Raw genomic sequence first — 26099 nt, 5'->3', positions numbered from 1 at the left:
GGATTCCTCCAGGATATATTCCAGAAATTCCTCCAACAAATACTCCAGGAATTCCTTCAGCAATTCTTCAAAACAATCCTCCAGGAATTTCTCTACGAATTCCTTTGGGAATTATTACAGAAATTCCTCTGGGAATTATTACAGAAATTCCTCTAGGAATTGTTCCGGGAAATACTCCAGGAAATCCTACAAAAAATATTTCAGAAATTCCTCCAAGAAACATTCCAGGAATTACTATAGGAAATGCTACAGGAATTCCTCCAGTAATTATTTTAGGAATTCCTACAGAAATTACTTCATGAATTCTTACAGGAAATACTCCAGTAAATCGGATTACGTACAAAAGGCTGAAATTACAGAAGGCTGAAATTACAGAAGGCTGAATGCATCAAAAGGCTGAAATAACATAAGGCTGAAACAGTGATTTGACTAGTTTTCAAACTAGCGTTGGGCAATTTTGAACACATCGATGTTTTTGTTCCGATTAATCGATTTTTTGAATCGATGTTGAAGCCCCGCGAAATCGACCAAATCGATTTTTTACATTTGATTTTTCATTCGATTCAAAAATAAAATTTCTTTTTTTTAGAATGATTCCGAATGAATTCATAACATTTTTTTTTTGTTGAAAATCCCTCTTAGGATTCTTGATGAATGCTTCTTAATAATGTAGAAGATCTCCTCTTAGGAACCTTCTCAGGGTTATGGGGCAATCTCTGGGGATTCTAATGAGATGTCTTTCAATACTGCAGGGGAATTTCTGTCAGGATTCTAGGAGAATTCCTCTCAGAATTCCGGAAGAATCCGTCAGGGAGTTCTGGGGATATCCGACTAAGCATTCTTGGAGAATTCCGAGGAAAAACTTTTCTCAGGATTCTGAGGGAATCCATCACAGGATTCCGGAAGAATCCATTTCGGGAATCTGAGGAAATCTCTCAGGATTCTGGAATAATTCCTCTAAAGATTCTAAGAGAATTCATGTCAGGAAAGTGGAGTAATCTCTCCCAAAATTATAGCGAAATCCTTAATATGAATTCAGGGAGAATTCCTATTGGAAGAGTTTTTCTCTCTTTTCTTTTATGATAAGGTCTCTCAGGATGCTGGTGTAATAATTTTCAACATTTTGGAGGAATCTTTCACAGAATTTTAGAGGAATTCTCAGATTTATGGAAGAGTTTCTTTGAAAATTATGGAGGATTTTTTCTCAACAGTATTATATGGCAATACCTATCAGTATTCTAGCGAATCTCTGGATTCTAAGGGAATTCATTTCAGGATTTTGAGGTATTCCCTACCAGGGTTCTCTACCAAGAGTGAAATCCCTTTCAGGTCTTAGAATTTCTGGATGATCTGCCCAAGTAACCACGCTGTTGAAGCTGTACGTATTGCATAAATAACACATATATATTGACATCCATTACTCTATATAAACCATTAAAGTTGAATTAAAGTGGGAAGTGGCGCCACTATTGCTACGTGTAAATAGTTAGCGTTAAGAAAAAACTATATGTACGACAAAAAATCCCCAAAACTACGTTTATAATGCAACGATCATTTGAAATGAGCCCAACGATTGTACTAAATCTAGCTTGAAAATAAACTAGAAGAAAATCGGGTTAAGTACGGTTCCTTTGAATTCCACTAAGAATTTGCATCCTTTGACAGATACGTATTTCGACCTCAACTGTAAGGTCGTCTTCAGTGTCTTGTACTTGACTCGACTTACAGTTGAGGTCGAAATACGTATCTGTCAAAGGATGCAAATTCTTAGTGGAATTCAAAGGAACCGTACTTAACCCGATTTTCTTTTATTTACAGATATTCCCCTAACAAGCCCAGGTTAATCATCATCAAACTAGAAGAGCTAATTACGCTGCAAAGTGTCTGTCATTCTCATTCGCTGTTCATCACATTCGCACACACCCCGAATTGCTATTTCCGCCGATCAGAACGTTCGAGCCTTCGTTGCAGCTGGTTGTAAGAAGCTGATCGTCGACCACCTTATCGTGCAAGAAAGGCACTGATGTTCCCACCATAAGGAACGAGCACGCTACAATAAGATCGTAAGTTGGCCATTCATTGCGAAAGAATTACGCAGTTCACGGACCCCGTAACTACCCAACAGATTTTATTCCACGATAACCGGCGAGAAGATCAGCGGTACCTGTGAGAGCAACGTGTGGCTGGGATGAGCAAGCCTGCTCCGTATCTGCAAAAAGCATCGTAAGTGGGCATAATCTCTATGACAACCGTCAGACCCCAATTGCTCAATATCGGTTCACAGATCTCCACCGGCTCGGTCGATCTACCATCTCCGGTGCAGCAGCACGCGGTAGAGAATTATCATTACACGGGGCTGGATAGTCTTGAGCAAACGCAAGCAACGCACGAGGTTGGATCCGAGGGGACGCCGGACAATTCACGGCAAATATCCTGAAAACCGGGAAGCAGTAGTGACCGGTGAGCAACGTGGTCATTCGTGCAGCACAGAGGATAACGAACCTTTTCATATCTCCCACAATTAGGAAGACGATTTTCCGGATAAATCCACAAGAGGCCAGTGTTGTCCGACGGGAGACAGTTCGGAACATTCGAGGTAACTCTGTCAACCTGCATCATCTCCCAGGAAACTTAAATTTAATTCCTCGACAGGTCCACTATACGATAGTTACCCCACGGGGGCACTCAGGAGCTCACGAGCCAACTCCTCTGTCGACGCCACCGCAGTGTAGAGCGGGCCATCACACTAACACCCGTACGCAAGCGAACGAACGAAGCCTTTCCACAACAGGAGGTATATAACCGTAGACAATATAGTGTGCAGGTCCAAAAATAACGTGCTTCGCCTCAGGGCTTCGTTTGCAGGGGTCGAGTTGCACGTCGCATCGAGTAAGATCTGGTGTAAGCAGGAGAGCCAACGAGAGACGCTCGCCACTCGGAGCGACGTAGGAAGCCGTCGGGGAAAACATCACCGCAAATCGTTGGTTCAGTGACGACAGTGATCAAGCGAGGTTTAAGCTACGCGAGTGTGCATCGGTGCATCGGACAATGCTGTTCCCGTAGCGGTGTGTGTGCGCTTGTGAGTAATTGCGAACCGTGACGTCGTGTTGTGGACGGCAGCCGCGACGGTGAGCGCCAACGACGTCGCCGGCAACGAGAGATGTGAGCAGCACACTAGGGTAGCATGTTACAGAACGGGCCCGTGAGTAAACAACGATTTTGTATTTATGATAAGAAAACGAAACTGAGTCAGGAGGCACATTAGGGAAGCAGTTTAGGCCAGACGATGCTGGAACGTATGTTGGGAAAAATAAATGTAGCATAAGCATGAAATTTGTGGCATGTGTTTTGGGATTGCATCGCTTGTAAGCTGAGCTAATCGGCGATCGATTGGTCCTTGATCCAACGATCGGAAAACCCTTACAGGGAAGTGGCGCCACTATTGCTAACTTGCGATTATACCAGTATAATCGTAAGTCAGCGATAGTGGCGCCACTTGCCACTTTAATTCGACTTTGATGGTTAATGTAGAACAATGTTTCCTGTATTCTGGAAGAATTGCTCCCAGAAACCACTTCCAGCATTCTGGGAGAATCCCTTTTAGTAATCAGGGAATATTTTCCTGACATGTATATGGGAAAATTCTCTTGAGATTCTGGTGTAATAGTTTCATGATTTTTTGAGGAATCGCTCTCAGAGTTCTGGGACAATCCCTTTCAGAAGTTTAGGGGAGTCCTTTCAAATATTCTAGGGGAATATCTTTCAGCAATCTGTGCTAATTTTCTGTTTTATGTGAGAATACCTCTCAGAATTCCAAAGAATCCTTCTCAGGATGCTGGGGAAGTCCATTCTAGAAGTTTTCGTAAACCCTTCCAGGGAGAATCCTTATCAGATTTTCGAAAAAAAAACTTCTTAGGTTTCTAGAAACATTTTTTTTCAGCGCTGTTCAGGTAAATGAAGTTGTAATTGTAATGTAGGTCAATTAAAATTCTATGTATCATAATCATAATATTTATTGTTTCAGGTAAAATCAGGTAATTGGTTAACTATACAATTAAATACATATAATTAAATTACATGTTACTTGGGATATTGGGAGGGGTAGCCTAAGGAAGCTAAATGAACTGGTTTCTGGACAAATGTTCGTGGGGTGGCCAGACTTTGTCACGAGATAACAACCACCGTGTTGTCTTCCGAAGGTCTCCAGTAAATTTAGCTTACCCTGCTACAACAAACCATCAGGTAGATCATTCCTTTCCGGTATGACTCTGCAGCCATAGGTAATCCTTGCGCTGATGGTGGGTACACAATCATCATCATCATCATCATCATCAATAGCATTCAGAGGGAATTCCTACCAAGATACCGGAAGAGTCTTGCTTTCTTTTCTAGATAATGTCGCTCAGGATTCTGGTGTATTTTCAGACTTCTTCTGAAGAAAACTATCTCACAGTTCTGTGTGAAAATATCGATTCAAAGCATTCGATTAAATCGGTGAATCTATTCTGCTGATCCGATTCGAATCGATTCACAAAAATCGATGCCTCAGCCAGATTTGTCCAATGCTAATTTCAAACGCACCAACCTAAAGGCTATCTTCAACACTAATAACTGAGACAAACAGATCACGCCAATTGGGAATAATAACATACATTTATTGATTTTACGATCTACAGGGGATGGTCAAAATGTTTGGGATAGGCAACTTTTTTTTCTCTCACAAAAAAGTTCAACATGCTATAACTTTTCTTAGAGTGTATCAAAAAATCTCAAATTTTGACTGTTTGTCAACCTATTATATGTGCATTATTGGTACAAATTTGGGCTCGATTGATTAATCTTTCGCTAAGTTGGAACCGTTCGGGTAAAACACTATTTTTTAGACAACTCATTTTTGAGCTGTCATATCTCGGAAACCAGTAAACCAAATTGAACGAAATTTTGACCGTACACTAACAATATACAAATGCCTCACAAACTGTTAAAACATAGATACTATTGGAACGTTAAAACAAGTTATCATGGATTGACAATTTTTGGATTTTTCCCGAAAAAATGTATTTTTTTATGTCAATGTCAATAAATTTTAGTGTTGATGTACAAAGATTTCCCACTTCTGTTCGCGAGCTATCTTTAATCAGATATATTAGAGCCAATTTAGATTAAATGAAGAACACATTTAGTAATTTTTGTATGGTATTGTAAATTTGACTTATTTTCCTCTATATGGGGAAAAATTTCAACCCGGTATAACTTAATTCGCCGTGAGAAAATATTACATTTTATAACGTTGTATTAAATATCAATGTATTGTTGATAAACGTTAAAAAATTCGTTCAATTCGGTTCACTGGTTTCCGAGAAATGACTGCTCAAAAATGAGTTGTCTAAAAAATTGTGTTTTACCCGAACGGTTCTTACTTCGCGAAAAACTATTCAATCGAGCCCAAATTTGTACCAATGATGCACATATAACAGGTTGATAAACAGTCAAAATTTTAGATTTATTGATGTACTCTATGAAAAGTTACAGCGTGTTGAATTTTTTTGTGGGAGAAAAAAAGTTGCCTATCCCAAACATTTTGGCCATCCCCTGTATTTGAAAATTAACTTGTTGGCCGTGGCCTTCGCATTGGTTTTACTTGAGCTTGACGATTGACCGTCCTACAGTCCTTAGTTCATAGTTGGCCAAACTAAGCCATTTTGAGGGAACATGCTTCAGTAACTATGTTCTGATTTGAAAAGTTCTACAACTAGTTTTACTAGTTTTCCAACTACAAAATGCTATGGATTATTGAAGGCATACATTACTGAGACAGTATTTTTCAAAAGAAGCATATTTTTCAAAGAAGAGAAAATCTCTGATGATATTGATTTAGTAGCCGTAATGACAACCATCTCCAAAACTACATGACTGAAAAGAATAGCTCATGTTTAAAGAAGGATAAATTATCAATATGAATATTATCAATTCCTTTTTGTGTTCGTTGGTATGCACCATTAGCCTTTTCACTATAAGCTCAGATTCGAAACTAGGGCCCATGCTGAGGGCTACGCGTACGATTCGCGTTCGGACAAAGAACTTTTCATAATGAAAATTTTCTTGACTCCCTTTGACACGATTTGCCAAGCTGAGAAGCAGGCTCGATCTCAGTTCGGGCGTTACTCCAAGAAAAGAAAGACGTGTAACTTATGTATGCATTTTCTAATTTTCAGCCTTTTGTAATTTCAGCCTTATGTTACACTTTCTTGATTTTAGTTATAAAGATTCTTGAAAAAGGTAAAATTATCCGATAGCCAACTTTTAGCTGTTATATCTCCGGATTCAAAGAACCGAATGCAATGAATTTTGATCATTCATGACTTATATCACTCTGGAAAACATTTAACCTAACTTGAAATTTTGAACAAGAGAAAAAGTTATAGCGATTTTATTTTTTTACGATTTTTTAGCAAATTGGTCTATTTGTAATATGTATTCCATTACTTTTTCAATTTGTTGGTGGCTATGTTGATGAACTTACAGTAAAAAATTAAGAACATTTAATGCACTTTTCGAAAAGTTACAGCTATGTAGTTGAACATTTTTTGAAAAGTTAAATTTTTGCCTGTCCCGATCATTATGTCTATCCCCTGTATATTGGCGTGTTCCAGTAACTATTCTATCGAAAATTCATCTTTGAATTTATTGTTATGAACACTTCCTTGAATTCTGCGGGCATAGAGCTCACACGATATACGGATGCGAAAAAGGTCAAGCCCTAAGTTATTAAGTTAGAAGTCACTGACAAACAGGCTTTGTTCCAGTGAATTCGATATACCAAGGAGATGAATATGCGTAAAAAATACGTAAGGGGAACGTTCAAAAATTACGTCCAACATTTGGGGGAGGGGGGGGGTGGGTCTACGAAAGTGTGACAGTACGTGTATTAGGTATAGGAAAATAGCGTGACAGAGGGGGGAGGGGGGGTCTAGAAATCCTGAAAAATGATGGACGTAATATTTGAATCTTCCCTAAGATACTTAACAATTTGATAACAAGGCGTCATTCACAAATTACGTAACACTCTAGGGAGTGAGGGCCCTGTACAAAAGTTTTAGGATTATCATACAAAAAAAACGTTACTGAGAGGACGAGGGCGTCTAATTCAATATTACGTATAAATGGATGCTGCTCAAGTTTTCTAAAAAAAAATGTCACACCCATTTCAGCCTAAAATGTTCTTTAAACCTCCTCAGCTTAGCACTAATATGAAGGCAACGTGGAGCTATTTCATCTCCGGACATTGCTCTTCTCCCATCGTGGAAGCACGAAATCAACAAATAACCGTCCAACTACTTCCTCTTCCTCTGGCAACAAATCAACCCCATCGCATAGCATTTATGGCTGTCACGGGAGCTGTTTCCATCCATCCGCGTACGTATAGCAGCAGCAGCAGCAGCAGCAGTAGCGACCCAGCCAGCAGCTATAACCAACCGGCAAAAGTTCTCCAATAAACATAGCAATATATATTGGTTGGTTGGTAGGACACAGAACATCGTGTCTACCGATCCGATCCAGTCTACCACCAGTCATGATTTGGCTCGGGATATACGTAGGTTATTGGCTGCTGGAAGTGAGCCAAAAAAGAAAACTTTGCTGATTTATATCCTGCGCGCCCAAAAATAGTTCACAGTAGCAAATTGAAAAGTGGATTACAATTTGGACTGTTTGTTATTGGTTCTGAGCCCGGGAGAACATTTTGCTGCAGTAAGAGAGAGTGTGGTTAATATTTGGGACATTTTATCTTTATTGTATATTCTTGGAATTTCTCCGGATTGTATTGTATTGTATTGTATTGTATTGTATTGTATTGTATTGTATTGTATTGTATTGTATTGTATTGTATTGTATTGTATTGTATTGTATTGTATTGTATTGTATTGTATTGTATTGTATTGTATTGTATTGTATTGTATTGTATTGTATTGTATTGTATTGTATTGTATTGTATTGTATTGTATTGTATTGTATTGTATTGTATTGTATTGTATTGTATTGTATTGTATTGTATTGTATTGTATTGTATTGTATTGTATTGTATTGTATTGTATTGTATTGTATTGTATTGTATTGTATTGTATTGTATTGTATTGTATTGTATTGTATTGTATTGTATTGTATTGTATTGTATTGTATTGTATTGTATTGTATTGTATTGTATTGTATTGTATTGTATTGTATTGTATTGTATTGTATTGTATTGTATTGTATTGTATTGTATTGTATTGTATTGTATTGTATTGTATTGTATTGTATTGTATTGTATTGTATTGTATTGTATTGTATTGTATTGTATTGTATTGTATTGTATTGTATTGTATTGTATTGTATTGTATTGTATTGTATTGTATTGTATTGTATTGTATTGTATTGTATTGTATTGTATTGTATTGTATTGTATTGTATTGTATTGTATTGTATTGTATTGTATTGTATTGTATTGTATTGTATTGTATTGTATTGTATTGTATTGTATTGTATTGTATTGTATTGTATTGTATTGTATTGTATTGTATTGTATTGTATTGTATTGTATTGTATTGTATTGTATTGTATTGTATTGCGTTGTATTGTATTGTATTGTATTGTATTGTATTGTATTGTATTGTATTGTATTGTATTGTATTGTATTGTATTGTATTGTATTGTATTGTATTGTATCGTTGAGAGCTCGTTAGATGGGCTGTCTCGATGGTTGGATGTTCACTGGTTGGGGCAAAACCCAACTAAAAAGCACTGTCAATGTCAAAATAGATGTCAAACCGAGTTTGACGTCTGACCGCCGTCGCATCGCAGCTCATGTATACAGAACGTTTGCGCAAGTATGTGATTGTTTCGTGACGTATTTCTCGTCACTGTCGTGTGTATAGAGCATTTTGATCAGTTGTCAGTTGCCCCAACGAACGAACACGATTCGCTAATCGGGGCGCAGTCGTGACCCAACCAGCGAATCCGGTCTGTATTGTATTGCATTGTATTGTATTGTATTGTATTGTATTGTATTGTATTGTATTGTTTTGTAATGCCTAGTAACATTTTGATGACCAATTAGTCTTGTAGACGTTTTGATAACTATCATAAAACCTAACACCTTTTATTTTGGTTTTATGGTGGTTCTAAGAAACTCTTCTAGTTTATTTGACTAAAAAATGTTACTTGGGTGTATTGGGTTGTGCTGTATTGTGTTGTGCTGTATTGTATTGTGCACCATAGCTAGTCACGTACGGTATTTTTTTACTGATATCTCAACTGCTGATCGTTCGGTAATGGATTTTAACCGAAATAGGAGGCAATCAGTGAAGTACTAGATTGAAAGTAGTGAGCTGGATTTTAGTATGGTGAGATAATCAATTCTCCATTTCTGCAATGAAATGGAGCAAACAGCGTGGGTTATATAATTTCTTGACTAATTTGATGCTATTTGAGCAAAAGTTTGGGTAACTGTGATGTTGTATTATTTATTTCTTGCAACTTCAACAGCACAGTTACCTAAACTTTTGCTCAAACAGCATAAAATTGGACATGAAATCATATAACCCACGCTGTTTGCTCCATTTCATTGCAAAAATGGAGAATTGATTATCTCACCATACTAAAATCCAGCTCACTACTTTCAATCTAGTACTTCACTGATTGCCTCCTATTCTGTAAAAATCGCCGAATTTTGGTAAAAAAGTTACTATTTTTATGTAATTTCCATAGGAGGTTGGCTCAAAAACGATGAGAAACTACTGGTCAAAGTAGCGGTTCAGCCGTCCTCTTAGTTACATGAATTTCAAAATGTTAGTAGACTTTCTTTTTCACTTAGAGAGGAATTGACTGTTGGACACTGTACCCTACATCCATTGCCATATCTCGCACATCAATGATCCAGTTCCGATTGCTGGAAGCTATGGTCCTACCCATTACTGTGTCGGGCACGCCGAAGTCAGTTGTGCAGTGATAATAGAATTTGCACGATACCCCTTTCCCTTCTTCTTTCCTGTATAGTACATGTATGCATGTACCTTCTCAGTAAAACCTGAAAGTCCCGTGCTCTACGGGAATCACGTTTTTTTTCGAGTGAAAATGAGATGTGAGGACGACGGAGTGCGAAACCCAGGAGCCAACTAAAAATTCGTGCAGCAGACTAGCGGTAATAACGACGGAAGTTGGAAAATAGTTTGACCCATTCCTGGGCGCTTCGGGCTGGTCCTGCCTGGATCGATTCACGATGTTTTTCGGCTTTCGCAGCGATTATTATTATACCTACGACTACGAGAGAGATGGGAAAAGCTGAGCCCCGGCTATAAGTAGCTGACACGATGACAACGGAAAATGATAAATGACGGGGCTGCTCGCTACGTGGCCGGTAGCGGTTGCCACCGCTAATAGATTATATGGAGTCAGGGTGATTTCGCTAAATTGATTTTTGCAAGGACATTAATTCGATCGTTCGGGGCACGGCAAACTTTCTACTGATTAAACGACTTTTTTACCGGGCAAAATTAACGTCAACATAAACGCAAAGAAATCTAATTATTTAAATAAGGACTTCAATTCTGCTTTTTATAATTAAAGGAATAATTTTATTAATTTTTATTTAATTTCATATTCCAAGTTTATAAAATTCAATAATTTTGTTCAAATCATAAAGAGTAGCCTGGGACACGGTTTATATGGAAAAACATAAAAAATGGAAAAAATCTAGCTCCTGTATACTTTTTAAGTTCTATTTTGGTCCCATACAGTGATAGACATTCGTTTAGCCGAGGCTAACAAATTTTCAAAAAAATGTCAGGAAACTCATACAAAAGATTTTATGATAAAACTTTTTTATGGTAGTGATAGTATATCTAGTACTGTTTTATAAAAATGTGATACATCATACTTACATGTACACTGAAACAAAAGACGAGGGTAAAAACCCTTCAAATGTCATTTTTTGCCTAAACATTCGTTTAGCCGAATTGAACATTTTTTAGAATTCCATATTAAAAAAACTAACAAATTTCGAAAATATCCAACAATTTTGTATGGTGACCTGCATTATAGGTCGACTTTTAAATCATGAATTAGGTCGTTTTTGCAAGTGTTGCCATATTAATTTTGCATGCATCTCATATAAATATGTCATAATATTGTATATGTTTCTAAATTGAGATTTGATGTAGTAATTTTTATCGGAAGTGTTTTAAAAGAATGCAATGAAAGTTTCATGACCAAAGCAGGTCAAAAATTTACGAAAAACAATGTTTTTAACAGATAAAAATAACGCAAACCATCAAAAAATCACGTGTTTAAGCACTGTTTTGATGAAATATTATGGTTTCATTTGCATAAATCACAGCGTTTACTACTATTACGACTTCTAATAGCTCCCAATATCTTCCAGACTGTATTCTGGCTGAAATAACATACATTGGACGGCTCATATTTCGAGAAATGGCACTGAAAGTATTTAAATTTCTAGTATGAACTACTTGTTTCATAATTTAGACATTCTTTTCAAATAAATCATGTTAAAAATGAATGTGGTTCACAACTAAGATTCATTTAGAATATATTTCTTCAGATTGAATGAAATAAGCCAATTGTTTGACCATATCTTGCATTTTTGTATGAGCATCTGTTTTTAAATAAACAAGGTACAAAAATTCTGACACCACTTGCAGCTCTTTCACTTAGCAGTCTTCTATCTCATTTAGTAATGCTAGTATCAAACAGGTATACTCCACAGGCATTAGGGCACGTCATTATTTCAATGCAGAACTATTTATTTCAGCTTTTATCAATCCCATTTTGAAGTTTAAACAACCAAAAACTAGTATACTTAATTTTTTCATGACATTTTATGCAATAATTTGAACATTTAAAACAATAATTATGTGCCATATTTTCAAAATTGATAATCTAGCTTACGTTTGAGTGCTTACAGAAATCATTTTTCTTAAATAAATTTGTTTATCGTAGCTTCTCCTTCTCTGAATTTCACAAATAAATAAACTTTTAAGGTCAATTATCTTGCTAACTCGTCATAAACTAAATGCCTTGGAGTATATCCTCGAAATATACTCACGAAATTGCAAAAAAAAAACTATTGAAAACCATTTTTTCATTTACCTCGGCTAAACGAATGTCTAGGCAAAAAATGACATTTGAAGGGTTTTTACCCTCGTTTTTGTTTCAGTGTATATGTAAGTGTGATGTATCACATTTTTATAAAACAGTACTAGATATACTATCACTAAGATAAAAAAAAGTTTTATCATAAAATCTTTTGTATGGGTTTCCTGACACTTTTTTTGGTCTCGGCTAAACGAATGTCTATCACTGTATCAACTGTGCAAAATTCTATAACGATCGGAAATAGTTATTTATGCAACAGTTTATGCAAGTTGCAAAAAGATGTTTTATTTTTCAGCATGAGTCGTACATTTCTCCAATGAGACTTGCCGAGTTGGATAAATACTACGAGTGCTGGAAAAATGGAGTTTTGCAACGAGTTGCATACATTTTTTTTTCACCCAGAAATGCACAAAAATATATGTTGGGAGTGTGTTTTTGGAGGCAAAGTGGAAGTGCCGGTTTTTTAATTAGGATCGGCCGCGTAGTCGTCGTCAATTTAAATGTGCACATCGTCGTGCCCGTGTGTAGTTGTAGCGATTCAGTATGATTTCGGAGAAGAGGCCAGTTATTTGAAGATGCTGCAGCACATGGGCGCTGGACACGTCGAAGGATGTTTATTGGTGAGCTTGTTCCATTTTATCATAATAATAAATGCTAAAGGATGTATAAAATTTGGCTCTGGTTTTTGTGTATTTATCTAACAAATATTGAAAAGTTCGTCACATCATGTGTCGGCGCAAGTTCGCAATGCACATTTAGTTGATAATAAATATTTTTCTTTCATTTTTTGCATGTACACAATAATTTGAATAGTTCGTCATATTCGGTCATTCGGTGTCGACATTTGTAATATTTTTGTCGAAATGAATAAATGTTTGACTCAAATAAAGGTTGTATGAATCACATCACTTACCTAAATGAATCCACACCTCTCCCCTCCCCACTAACAAAAACTCCTTCTCGTGACAGTCGTGGAGAAGACGAGGTGATCTCGGTCTCTAGTAGCAACGTACGTCACATTAACATTCCTTCCTCGATGACCGTAAGGACGTGGCCGGCACCGTTATTGACTAATAAAGTTTGGAATTCTCGAAGTGTGCACATTGAGAGCGGTAGCTACTCCCAAGCTCTGTTTGTTGATTCCTTGTGCAATTTCGATTGTTCTGGTCAATCACGGAGTAGCAACTACGAATTGTACGGTCATCTATGCTCATGCTTATGCTCATGCTCATAGCAAAACAGAACGGACTGTGAACATTTGCGAACAATCGTTATCCTCAACCAGATGTTTTCCAGTGTTCTTAAAGGGGCTCTTCAACACATGTTTGGTCACAAGTACTCAAATAAAACTGCTGGTGAGAAATTGCAAAAAGTACAACACATCGCTAAAACAGAAACGGGTTGAAATAGCCGTTTCCTTTCCTTCCAACTTCCACAGTACAGTATCAATGTATCACATAACGCCTTCGAATTATGCAATCAAGCGAATTGCACGAATTCTTAACTTTACACCTAGCATCGACACACCAATGTGTGAACCCACTGTCAATCATATCCCACCAACACTTCGAGATCCACATGAATTTGTGCAGACGCAGAGGTATATTCGGTCTGCTGTGGATACAAGCGATTGCACTGCCGTGTGCAGCATAGTTGTTCCATGTTAATAGGGATTTCCATAGAACATGGTACAACTATGCTGCACACGGTAGTGCAATCATGACTTCCGTCCCCTTAGATGCTTGCTTAGCTCCCAGCAGATAGTTCTTTGGGAATTCCTCCATTAGTTCATGGGGAATTCCTCCAGAAGTTCTTCGGGAATCCTTCAAGAAGTTTCTTGGGAATTCCTTTACTAATTCTTCGAGAATATGTAATAAGAAATTAACAGTTCACCATGTACTCGCTGCGTGTCAGCGGTATAAGGCCGAAAGGGAGGAATTAGGAATAAGTAATCAACTAAGCGAAATGTTGTGCAATAACAAGCAAGCGGAAGATAAAGTTATAAGGTTCCTAAAAAATATTGAAATGTTCAGTAGCGTATAAGTCGTTTAGTAATAAGCTGTTATGTAAATATAATTTTTCGATAATAAACGTTCAATAGAGACGAATGCCCCCTCTGGGTAAAGTCTCTCAAAAACAAAAAAAAAATTCTTCGAGAATTCCTCCTGGAGTTCCTGCAGGAGTTTCCCGTGGATTCTTCCAGAAGTTCCTAGGAAATTTCCCCAAGAGTTCCTTGGGTCCTCCTGGAGTTCCTCAAGAAATTCTCCAGGAGTTTCTCGGGAATACCTCCTGGAATTCTTCGACAATTCCTTTGAGAAGTATTTTCTCGGAATTCTCTCGCTTCCAGGGGATTCTCGGTAATCCTGGAAAAAAATCGTAGAACGTGGACGAATTCCCGAGGAACTCGTGGAAAAAATCTGGAGGAATTTCCGTGGAGGGATTCCCATGGAACTCGTAGGTGAATTTCCGAGGAACTCTCTGAGATATTTATAGGAACACCTTCATAAATTTCTGGAGAAATCCTAGTGGAATTCTCAACAAACTCCTGCAGGAATTCCTGGGAAACTCCTTGTTAATTCGCGACGATTAATTTGCGATCGGATGCGAACCAATGACAGAGAGAAGAAACGAAAATAAACAACTAGCCAATAAGCACATAATTCACGACCCACAAACAGAAGAAGGCAACTCATACCATGCGAAGGAACATACTAGAACCTTACCGATCCCTTCCCCTACAGCACAAAAACAGATGGTAACATTAGCATTAGAAAGTAAAGGCGCACCGCCCCATCAACTCAGAAGACGCAGGGAAAGGCCATAAGAACAAAGATCGTTAACAATTTTCCCTTCCATATCAACCACGTAGGACCAAACCGTCATAAGCACGAAGCGCAGACCCTTGCTGAGCCTGACGCATTCGAGTGGTACGCGCACAGTATACATAACGAAGAGAAAGGGAAAGCATTGATTTAATGGTAAGGCGCAATACGAACTAATGCTTCCCTTTAAAACAAATATGACCCTGCGTCAACCCACGCATAGAAAGTAATCATCCCACGCAACGAAAGAAACAAAGTAATTAAGCCCGAAATTTATCACCTACGCACTCAGAGACATACTCTACGAGAAAATACCTAAAACGTTGAAATCTCTTTGCTTCTTTCTCGTGGGAGAAAATTAGATTTAGGCAATTACGACAATTGTCCCTTTCTAACTTTAAGAATCAGATAGGATCTCCGATAGAACTGCATTTGTCACTTCTTAGAATAAGCCTCCCGGATCGACGAAAGTCGCCTATAAAAACCCTGAACCAACCACGAAATACATGATCTTACGTTTAGACTCGGAACAGGCAACTTGTCCTTCTAGAAAGAACTCCTGGTAAGTCCAAGACTAAGGTTATCACCAACGGTTGACAACTCGACTCCTTCGGTTGCAGACTACTCGCCTGGCGGGTGTCGTTCTGACGAGTCAGCTTTCAATCGTTAAGAGAAAGACTTCCCTATTGGAACATTCCACTGTCAGGTACTGGTTAAAACATCAGCCTGTCCGTCTGAAGGGAAAGAGAAGGGAATCAATCTCCAACCAAGCCTGTCGATCACAAAACCGTCGTACATCGGTTGACCGCTCGATTCCTTCGGTTGCAGACTACTCGCCTGGCGAGTGTCGTTCCGACGACTCGGCGTGCATCCGTTGGCGGATATAATCCACTAGTTGGAACCTTCCACTGTCAGGTACTGGTTAAAACATCAGCCTGTCCGTCTGAAGGGAAAGACAAGAGGAAATATCCACGACCGGTTCTCCCCTGTTGTCGAACCGCCATAACAACGGTTAAACACTCGCTTCCTTCGGTTGTGGACTACTCGCCTGGCGAGTGTCGTTCCGACGAATCAGTGCTTAACTGTTAAAGAGACACGGTTCTCTAGTCAAACCTTCCGCCAGCAGGTACTGGATCACCCAGCCTGTCAGTCCGAAGGGGAAGATTGGGGAAACGAACTCTATTGGCGTTTACCAGCTATCGATAAGATCGCGTGAACACCGCGAGATCGTACTAGAGTCGACGCGCGGACTCCGGTCATAAAACATCCCGCGGGCCGTTTACACTCCTTGTGACATACCCGAGAATCTCTAGAAAAATCTAGAAGGATTCTCGAGAAACTGTTGGAAGAATTTTCCAGAAGCTGCTGTATGAATTGACAAGCAACTCCAGGGAAAAATCCCAACGAACTCCTAGGAGAATTCCTGAGGAACTTCTGGAAGACTTCCCGAGAAATTCTCAAGAATTCCTGGGAGAATTCTCGAGCAACTCCAGGTGGAATTCTCGAGGAACTTCTGGGGGTATTCGCGAGAGACTTCTGGACGAACTCCTGAAGGCATTCTCGGGAAACTCCTAAAAGAACTCCTGCAGGAATTCCCAAGAGACCCCTGGAGGTATTCCCAAGGAACTCCTGGAGGAATTCCCCAAGATCTCCTGGAGGAATTTCTCAGGATCTCCTCAGGAATTCTCGAAGAACTTCTGCAGGAATTCACAAGTACTTCTTGAGGAACTTCTGCAGAAATTCCCGAGAAGCATCTGAACGAATTCCTGAGGAACTCCTGGAGGACTCCCGAAGGAAATCTGGTGCAACTGCTGGAGGAATTTCCAGGGAACTTCGAGAGAATTCTCCGGGGAAATTCTAAAGTAAATTTCCAGAAACTCTTGGAAAAAAACTGAGAAACTACTCGTGGAATTCACGAAGAACTCCTGCCAAAACTCCCGAGCAGCTTCTCTCCTCCGGTAGAATCCCCGAGAAACTTCTGCAGGAATGTTCGGGAAACTCCTGGAGGAATTGTCTAAAAAACCTGGATGAATTCCCGAGGAACTCCTTATGAAACTCTCGAAGATCTTTAGGAGGCATTCCCGAGGATCTTTAGGGGGAATCCTTGAGGTACTGCTGAAGGAGGCATTCCGGAGGAATTCCTGTAAAGAATCATGCATAATTACTGGAGTACGTCTTGGTAAACTCTTGAAATAAATTTCGTAAAAAATACAGAGTGAATTTTGCGTCAAAATCAAAATACATGCTGTTAGGCGCCCAAGTAACCACAAGCATTATATCATAACATTAATTCAGTCGTATTATAGTTTAGCTAATGCAAGATAACTTTTATTCTGGATCTGTCAAGTAATGAAGCGTTTAATCTACATTTAGAAAGCATTGAAGCATTATGGGATTTTGACAGCTCCGTATAGTTCTATAGGGCCGTTGTTTAATGCTTCATTACATTACCATGTTTAAAGCTTTATCGCAATCAATAATGCAAGCATTTATTACTTTATATATGCTTTTACTAAAGCTTCCATCGTTATACAGAAAAAAACTCAGATAGATTATTATGCTCAGATGTTGATGTTTGAAAATTTATATTATGTATAGCTTTTTGGTTTCTGGCTGGGACATGAAAACAATCAGATACTGCGGGAACAAAAAAAATGTAGGATATTGCCCCGATTTCATAAAATAAGGGATTGAAGTGTTTGTATTGTTTCTTATTTATTGTATTATTGGTAGAAGTGAGCAAGTATGAAAACAAAAAACGGAATCAACCAGACAATTTTATATCTTTATATTATCTTCGTTTGTGGAATCAATCGGTTCTGTAAATCACTTGTTTTCGAATGAATATGGGAGAGTAAGATAACTGGTGGCAATCAGACTAGCACAACTTTTAAGAACTGCTGAAAACACAACTCAATAAGGCACGAACTGAGTATACGTTACATTATGATGCACATTTTTACAGGTGCAAAATACATGGTAAATGTAGCACACAGCGTTAGCGCGTCCGAGTTTCATCGTGGTCCAGTTGCAGCAATCTAGGTTCAACTCCCGAAATAGAATAAAAAAAAACATCAGAGTAAGAGTATCGGAACAGCTATGAGAAGATAAAAATAGATGGAAAATAAAAATAATACTTTTTTCTTTTGTTGACATGATGTCTTAAGTATGCATTCCATACGATTTCATTGCATTTGCTATATGGTACAAGCATTTTATATGCTTTAGCAATCACCATAGTAAAGCTTGCTTTAATTCAACAATAGTAGCGCCACTTTCGGCTTTAAACCTACTTTAACGGTACCTATATGACAAAACAACTTTATACCGCGTGTCATATAATGCACTATAAAGCGAAATTAATGCTCTATATCCAGCGTCATGGTTACTTAGGCGGAACCGAACACGACCGCATCCATCTAAGTAGTAATGCCATGATAGACGGGGGAGATGCTGCGGACTAAAAAGATTCACACTGACTGGACCGTTATGACCACGAAACGTGAAACATGCTTGAGGAGGGTCTGCAAGCACTCAGAGTTTTCGAGCGACGTGTGCTACGAACAATCTTCGTCGGTGCGCAGGAGAACGGTGTATGCCGCAGTCATTTTTCACGAGCTCGCTGCACTCTACGGCGAACCCAGGATCCAGAAAATTACCAAAGTCGGAAGGATACGATGGGCAAGGCATGTTGTAAGAATTCCGGACAACAACCCTGCAAATTTGGTGTTTGCTACTGATCCGGTTCGCACAAAATGGCGAGGAGTGCTGAGTGGACCAAGTGGAGCGTGATCTGGCGAACATCGGGCGTGACCGACGATGGAGAGTGGCAGCCGCGAATCAAGCATGTTGAGTTGTTGAGTAATATTGTTGATTGGAGTATATTAACCAATAATGGACCTCTTAGTCTTAGAAAAAATTGCTCTGATCGTGAAAAATGTATGAATTGTCTTTATCAACGGTTGCACAACAGCTCTGTATATATATGTATATATATATATATATATATATATATATATATATATATATATATATATATATATATATATATATATATATATATATATATATATATATATATATATAAAGGGTGTCTGATCGTGCGATAACGGGATCGGTGGCATCATGCATGCGCGTGGCGTATGCAGCAAAATGTATAGGGGGTAGCCTAACGTTTTCATCGATATGTCATTGTTGCGGTCAATGCACATCAAAATTTTTGAATGTTTTGGAAAGCTTTGACTCTCAGGTTTCTAATGATGAGTTCGGATTTGAAATCGGTGGTTGCGAACACAGTGAAAATCGCAATTTAATGATAAAATTCAAAATGGCGACCAAATCCAAGATGGCTGCCAAACATTTTTCAACTTCAAATGAAAGGTCTTTACTTTCCCTTCATACAAAAGTGAAGTTTTGTATATGTTACAACATTAAATTTTGAGATATTATGCGATAAATTAGGTGCAATTTGATGAAAAATCGTCATTTTGTCACCTTGTCAGCCCCTTGCCAAGCGAGGGGTCCATCAATTTAACCCAACCAAAGTGGTTTTCATCCTTTTTTTATCATATTCTAACGAATAAGCAAGAAAAATTGAAATCCCAGACTTTATGTAAATGGCGGCCTGGTTTTAGCGAGAATTACTCATTTACAAATTTGGTCGAAAAATTGCGTAATTCCGTCACTTGGAACTTGTCTAGTAGCATAAGCCATCGTCTCCCGGTGGGAGTTCACCGGTAGATACAGATTTGAGCAGAAAATTTAAGAAAAACTCGGAAGCCTTCACTATTGCTGAGGGGTCTAATATTGGCTAAAATACCCTGTGTCTTATCTTAAATGTGATGTTGAGGAAATATTTGTGTACGTACAGGAGGTGGCCAAAATGTTTGGGATAGGCAACTTTTTTTCTCTCATAAAAAAAGTTCAACATGCTGTAACTTTTCATAGAGTGCATCAAAAAATCTCAAATTTTGACTGTTTGTCAACCTATTATTCGTACATCATTGATACAAATTTGAGCTTTATCGGTTAACTTTTCGCGAAACTGGAACTGCTCTCGTAAACAATATTTTTAGACAACTTATTTTTGAACGGTCATATTTCGGAAACTAGTGAACCGAATTGAATGAAATTTTGAACGTTTATCAACAGTATATTAAGCTTCATAAGGTGCTTTTTGAACGTTGAAAAAAGTTATGATAAATTGACACTTTTTAGATCTTTCTCGAAAAAAAAATATTTTTTTACATCAATGTAAATGTAATGTCATTAAATTTTAGTGTCGATATCCAAAGATTTTCTACTTCTGTTCTCAAGATATATCTGATAAGATATATTAGAGCCTAATTGGATTGAAGGAAAAACACATTTGGTAATTTTGTGTGGTATTGTAAATTTGACTTTTTGCCTTTCTCGTACACTAAGTGTACTGGAAAGGCTATATGTTCACTCCAAAAATGACTTTTTGATAGAAGGCCCGGAGGGTCAAATCACATATACCAATCGACTCAGCTCGACGAATTGAGGTGATGTCTGTTTGTGTGTATGTGTGTGTGTATGTGTGTGCGTGTGTGTGTGTGTGTCTGTATGTGTGTGTACAAAAAAACTCACATCACTTTTTGGCAGTAAACCTCATCCGATTTCAATGACCGACGGTTCATTCGACGCGGAATCTGGTCCCATTGTTTCCTATTGAAAATGGTTCGGATCGGTTCAGCCGTTCCGGAGATATGGCCATTTAGGTGTTCCGGAACGGTACCCCAGGAAGGGACCAGCTATGAAAATGCATCAAACCTATGCATGCGACACATCCAACCACGGCATTTTCGATAACCTGATGAGCGGTAAGCAGAAAAATAGTCTAAGACCATATCTGAACCGGTAGCGTTCCGGAACCGATTCCGGGTGTCCCGCCGGAAGTGGCAAATATCAAAGTGAACCAAACCCATGCATGAGACACATCAAACCACGGCATTTTCGATAACCTGATGAGCGGTAAGCAGGAAAATAGTCTCAGACTATATCTGAACCGGTAGTGTTCCGGAACCGGTTCTAGTCGCCCCACTGGAAGTGGCCAAATACACAATTGAACCAAACCCATGCATGCGGCACATCAAACCACGGGATTTTCGATGACCTGATGGATAATGAGCAGGAAAATCATCTCAGACCATATCTGAACCGGTAGTGTTCCGGAACCGGTTCTAGGCGTCCCGCTGGAAGTGGCCAAATATATAATTGAACCAAACCCATACATGCGACACATCAAACCACGGCATTTTCGATGACCTGATGGACAATGAGCAGGAAAACCATCTCAGACCATATCTGAACCAGTAGTGTTCTGGAACCCGTTCCGGGGTTCCCGCCGAAGTGGTTAAATCTGAAAGAGAAATAAACCCGTACATGCGTCACATCAAATAGCGGCTTTTTAGATTACCTAATGAACGGCCAGCAAGTGTTTCGGAATCGGTTTTGAGTGGCCAGAAGAGGCCAAATGTAAAAGTAAACCAAATCCAGGCATGTGACACATCAAATCGTGGCTTGTGCGATAACCTGATGAACAGTTAGCTAGAAAGTAGCCTTTACGTCACACTAAAGACAACTAGTAGTGTTCCGGAATTGGTCCCGAGAGTCCCGTCTAATTGTCAAACCCTTCATTCAATTTGCAGCGTTTTTGGTTTACCGATGAGCAGTTAACAGGACAATAATGTTAGACCATATTTGGTTCAGCCGGTAGTTACCCGAAATCAGATCCGGGTAGTAAAATGTAAAATTTAACCAAACCCATGGATGCGGTACATCAAATCACGACCAGTCTTGTAAACATTCGACACTTTTTACTATCTTCATTTCGTTGCCGCAGTCGGGTGTCAGTCGGCTTTGTTACATTCGTGCGCTATCGTTACCTCTTACCTACACACAACACGAGCAGTAGAACGAAGATCAATAAACATAAGAAAGGGTCAAATCAATGTCATCTGATACGATGACATGTGTCTAATTCTAGCTTTACGCATAGATTTTCAGCCAATTCCGATTATGAATGTTAATATTGGTTTATTATTGCATGTTGCATTGAATACGACACACAGATGGGCAACATAGCAACAGGAATAACAAAAGCCGAACCGTCTCCCAAAGCCGCTATCGTGGTGAAGTGCATTCGTTTGACATTTTTGTTTCGAACAGTAGTTTGATTGCTTGTGTTGCGAATGTCGGAGACAAAGGAGGCCCAATATCGACGAAAAGGTTCAAATGACTGTGATCTCTAACAAGACTGATCACGACTTATCGACAACCTGATGGAAAAAAGGGTCAGACCACATTAGATTCCCGGTAGTGTTGCGGGTTCAGCTGTGGCTTCGAAAGTGGTTAGAAGTAAAAGTGAAGCAAACCCATTCATGCGATATATCAAATCGCAGTGATTAGGTAAAGGTGAATAAATAGCAATAAAATATTCTCAGACCATAATTGGGACAACCGGTAGTGTCATGGTCCATGACTCATGGAATCAGATCCGGCTATCCCACCGGAAATTACCAAATATAAAAATGAACCAAACCCATACATACGACACATCAGATCGCAGATTTTTTTGATTATCTAATGAACGGTTAGCAACAAAATAGCCTTAGATCACATTAGAGACTAGCTGTTGTGTAGCAGAACCAACGTTCATGTGAAAAATTAAATCGTGGCTTTGTTTAATGGCCTGATAAACATTAGGTATGAACAACAGTGACGAATAGGTCTAAGTTCTCATGTATGAGAACAAAATATAGACAAAACTAAAGCGATCTCATCAAATCGTACCATTTCAGATTCCTAAGGTGTAAATTTATAGCAGGATGGGTCAACGTTGAATGGAAAAATAAGAATTTGATCGCGTCAACAGAAGATGGTAACTGTTTTAAGGAATTTTGAGCTCTAAAACTATGTAAAATAAGTGTACTTGGTATGGGAAATATGTTCGGTGTCCACCAGAGTATCCAAGATAGCGGTTCAAAGTCCAAGATAATGGCCCAGTATACAAGTTAGAGCCTATTTTATAGGATTTTTAATTCTTGCATAATGAGCATATTTTGTATGAAAATATGTCCAGAATTCAAAATTTGTAATCAGAAAACCCAAGCTGTGCGCTGTTTCACAAGGTCTGCAATATGACTATAGTTTGAATGGGGAAGAATGCCGGTCTTCGTCCAAAACTGGTAACCAAAAATCATAAACGACATGCCAAAATTCTATACGGCGACTATTTTATGTAATTTTAGGTGCAGAGTCCAAAAATGAATACCAGAACATCCAAGATGGTGTCTCAATGTTCAAGATGGCGGTTAGTTTAGTTGGGGTAGATATCCGGAGTCATAAAATGATGACCGGAAAATCTCAAATGACGTTTCAAAATTTTGCGGCTTCATGACACTTGTTTGGTTTGAGTTTTGGATCGTTGTCTTATATTTTCCGAATATTGGATGTTACGCTAATATAAAATGTATCCATATTGAGTAGATTTAGCAAGCAGTTTTCATTTTGTATTTATGTCAATGTCATCAACATGTCGCTCGTGTTTTGTTGAACGGATACTTTAAAGCACGAGAAAGGCACCATCATCGCAAGGTGGATTAATTAGGGTTTTTTTTCTCTATATTGGTGAAAATTTTAAACTGGTACTTTATTCGTCATGAGGAAATTTCAATTTTTGTAACGTCGTATCAAGTTACACTATCTTTTTGATAAACGTTCAAAATTTCATTCAATTCGATTCACTGGTTTCCGAGATATGACAGTCAAAAACACTGTTTTACTAGAACGGTTCTAGTTTCACAAAAGATTAACACCAATCGATGATCTCAAATTTGTACTAATGGTGCACATATAATAGTTTGACAAACAGTCACAATTTGAGAAATTATGATGCACTCTATGGAAAGTTACAGCATGTTGAACTTTTTTGTGAGAGGAAAAAAAGTTGCATATCCCAAACATTTTGGCCACCTCCTGTTTTACAGCGGGAAAGTGCACAATCTAGTATCCCTATAGAAACCCATACGCGTTCAATGTCATACTTACAAGTTCCTCCGTTTTTTTTAAACGTGATTATTTATGCTCTACAAAGTACTAATAGCAAATAGAAATCTCAAATCATAGCTCTGGAAATGCTATAAGAAAAGCCGGCTCTGCTCTAGCTGAGTGACAATGCCAGGATGAAAAAGAACACGCAAAACAAGAAAAGCTACCAAAAATTGAGATATGCCTTTTCTACCAATTTATGTATTAAAAACGTACAGAAAATGTGATAAATCATAATCCATTCGTTGTATTAAGATGCGCCACACGGTTTCATAGCTTCCATACCACTACACACAAACACCTCCATTCAAACCCGAGAAGTTGAACCGGGTTGCGTCTAAAAATAACTTTCGCTTCGCTGCTGAGCTTCGCGTCCTATTGTCTACATGGAATTTTCCACTTGCAAACAGCAACCTGCTGGATGCGGGCTTTTCAGTGCACAATGGGTCTAGAGTCGTATTTACGAAGACAAAAATGTTTCTGCCAAGTTCTGCCATTTCTTTTTTTTTCATTATTGTGAAATGATTACGGTCAATCAAGTGTGGCTTATCCAAAAACCTGCTGATTGATTATTCTCTATACAATATCAGAATGTTTTACAAAGTTATAGCAAATTTACAAAAATAAAACATTCGATTGATTTGATTGATTTGTCTTTATTAAAGAGACTTTTAGCCCTTGGATAAAACATTCGAATCATTACAACTTTTCGAAAAGTTTTCAATAAATTGCAACTTTTTTCCCTTTGGTCATATTTTAGTCGAGTCCAACGATACATGAAGACCAATACATTAGTCATAAACTTTCAAAATTTAATTTGATTCGGTTCGCTTAGTCCTAAGGTACAGTAATTTGATAAACGGAAGTCAAAAACTAGATATAGATAGAAGGGCTCTAATTTCGTGTGAAGTTGAATAATCAATCAAGCCCAAATTTGCACCAATTAAATCAAACTCGTTGAGGAACAAGTAATCAAAATAGTTTTGGTGGACTTTATAAAAGGATACAACTTGCTAAAAATGTTTTAGACAATTTTTAAAACTTAGCATGATTTTGTATATACCACTAGGCGGTGCTAGAGGTCAAGCAAATTTTAAATTTAATATATCTCAGAATTCTGGTCACTTACAAAGTTGGTGTCTTTGACAATGTTGTTTGGTAGGTCAAGGGCTTACAGTTAATGGTCCACTTGTTTCGAAATTTTGCCACAAGGAAGCGCAAGTTACACATTTGCAAAATTTTGGAAATGAATGTTTTTTTTCGTAAAGCAATCAAAAAGCTGTAATTTAGTTTTTTTTTGAACATATTTAAGTCAAGTCAAAGGTTTTTCAAAGAGCTATATATTAGTCATAAATGTGCAAAATTTCATTTCATTCGGTTCACTTAATCAAGAGATATAGCACTTTAACGAAGAACACTCAAATATGAAACATTTTACTAGAGTCGCTCCAACTTCATGTAAAACTATCCAATCGAGCTCAAATTTGTACCATTTATAGCTAATTAGTTGTGCAACTAGCAGATAAAATTTGAGAATATTCCCTACATGTTATAGAAAGTTCCAGGTTGCTGAATATATTCGAGATAATAAGTAAAAGATACATGCTTCTTCTAATTTGCAACTAGCGCCGTCTACTGGCAGAATCCTGAACCAATCAGCTAATCAACTGAAACGCCTTAATAAACCAAACAACATTGCCGAAGAAACCAATTTTCTAAGTAATCAGAGTTCTGAGATATATGGAATATAATAATTAATTTATCGTCAGCGCTACCTAGTGGTGGAATTTTGAATCAAACGGCTCATCACCAGTAAAACCTTGGCTGGCCTAACAACTTTGCCAAGTATACCGAATATTTAAGTAATCATGGTGCTAAGATGTACGGTACGGAAATTTCGCCAGTGCTACGTCTTGCTGTCTGTGATATCTGTCATACCAGAGACAAACAGACGTAACACTGATGAAATGTTTATACCAAATATCTCATCATCCTGGTTACTTGGAGAGTTGGTGTCTTCGGCAATATTATTTGGTTGGTCAAGAACTAACAAAT

At 38.2% G+C, this 26099-nt stretch overlaps 1 protein-coding gene and 2 long non-coding RNA genes across 3 annotated transcripts in view; 2 read left to right on the top strand and 1 right to left on the bottom strand.

The window, feature by feature from the left end:
• The window catches only part of LOC109428452 (uncharacterized), a 62845-nt gene that overhangs the window by 12548 nt on the left and 24198 nt on the right, over positions 1 to 26099 (bottom strand). The window lies entirely within an intron of this gene.
• On the top strand, positions 1901 to 3333 carry LOC109407768 (uncharacterized). The gene is made up of 6 exons (XR_002129673.3): positions 1901 to 2063; positions 2126 to 2223; positions 2285 to 2460; positions 2526 to 2596; positions 2653 to 2794; positions 2852 to 3333. It is a non-coding gene; the product is annotated as an uncharacterized LOC109407768 (long non-coding RNA).
• On the top strand, positions 14724 to 16222 carry LOC134287759 (uncharacterized). Its single transcript, XR_009997520.1, has 2 exons — positions 14724 to 15678; positions 15888 to 16222. It is a non-coding gene; the product is annotated as an uncharacterized LOC134287759 (long non-coding RNA).

Source organism: Aedes albopictus, chromosome 2 (genome assembly GCF_035046485.1).
Source record: "Aedes albopictus strain Foshan chromosome 2, AalbF5, whole genome shotgun sequence".
NCBI classification, from domain to species: Eukaryota; Metazoa; Arthropoda; class Insecta; order Diptera; family Culicidae; genus Aedes; species Aedes albopictus.
This window is presented reverse-complemented; position numbering and strand designations above follow the sequence as displayed.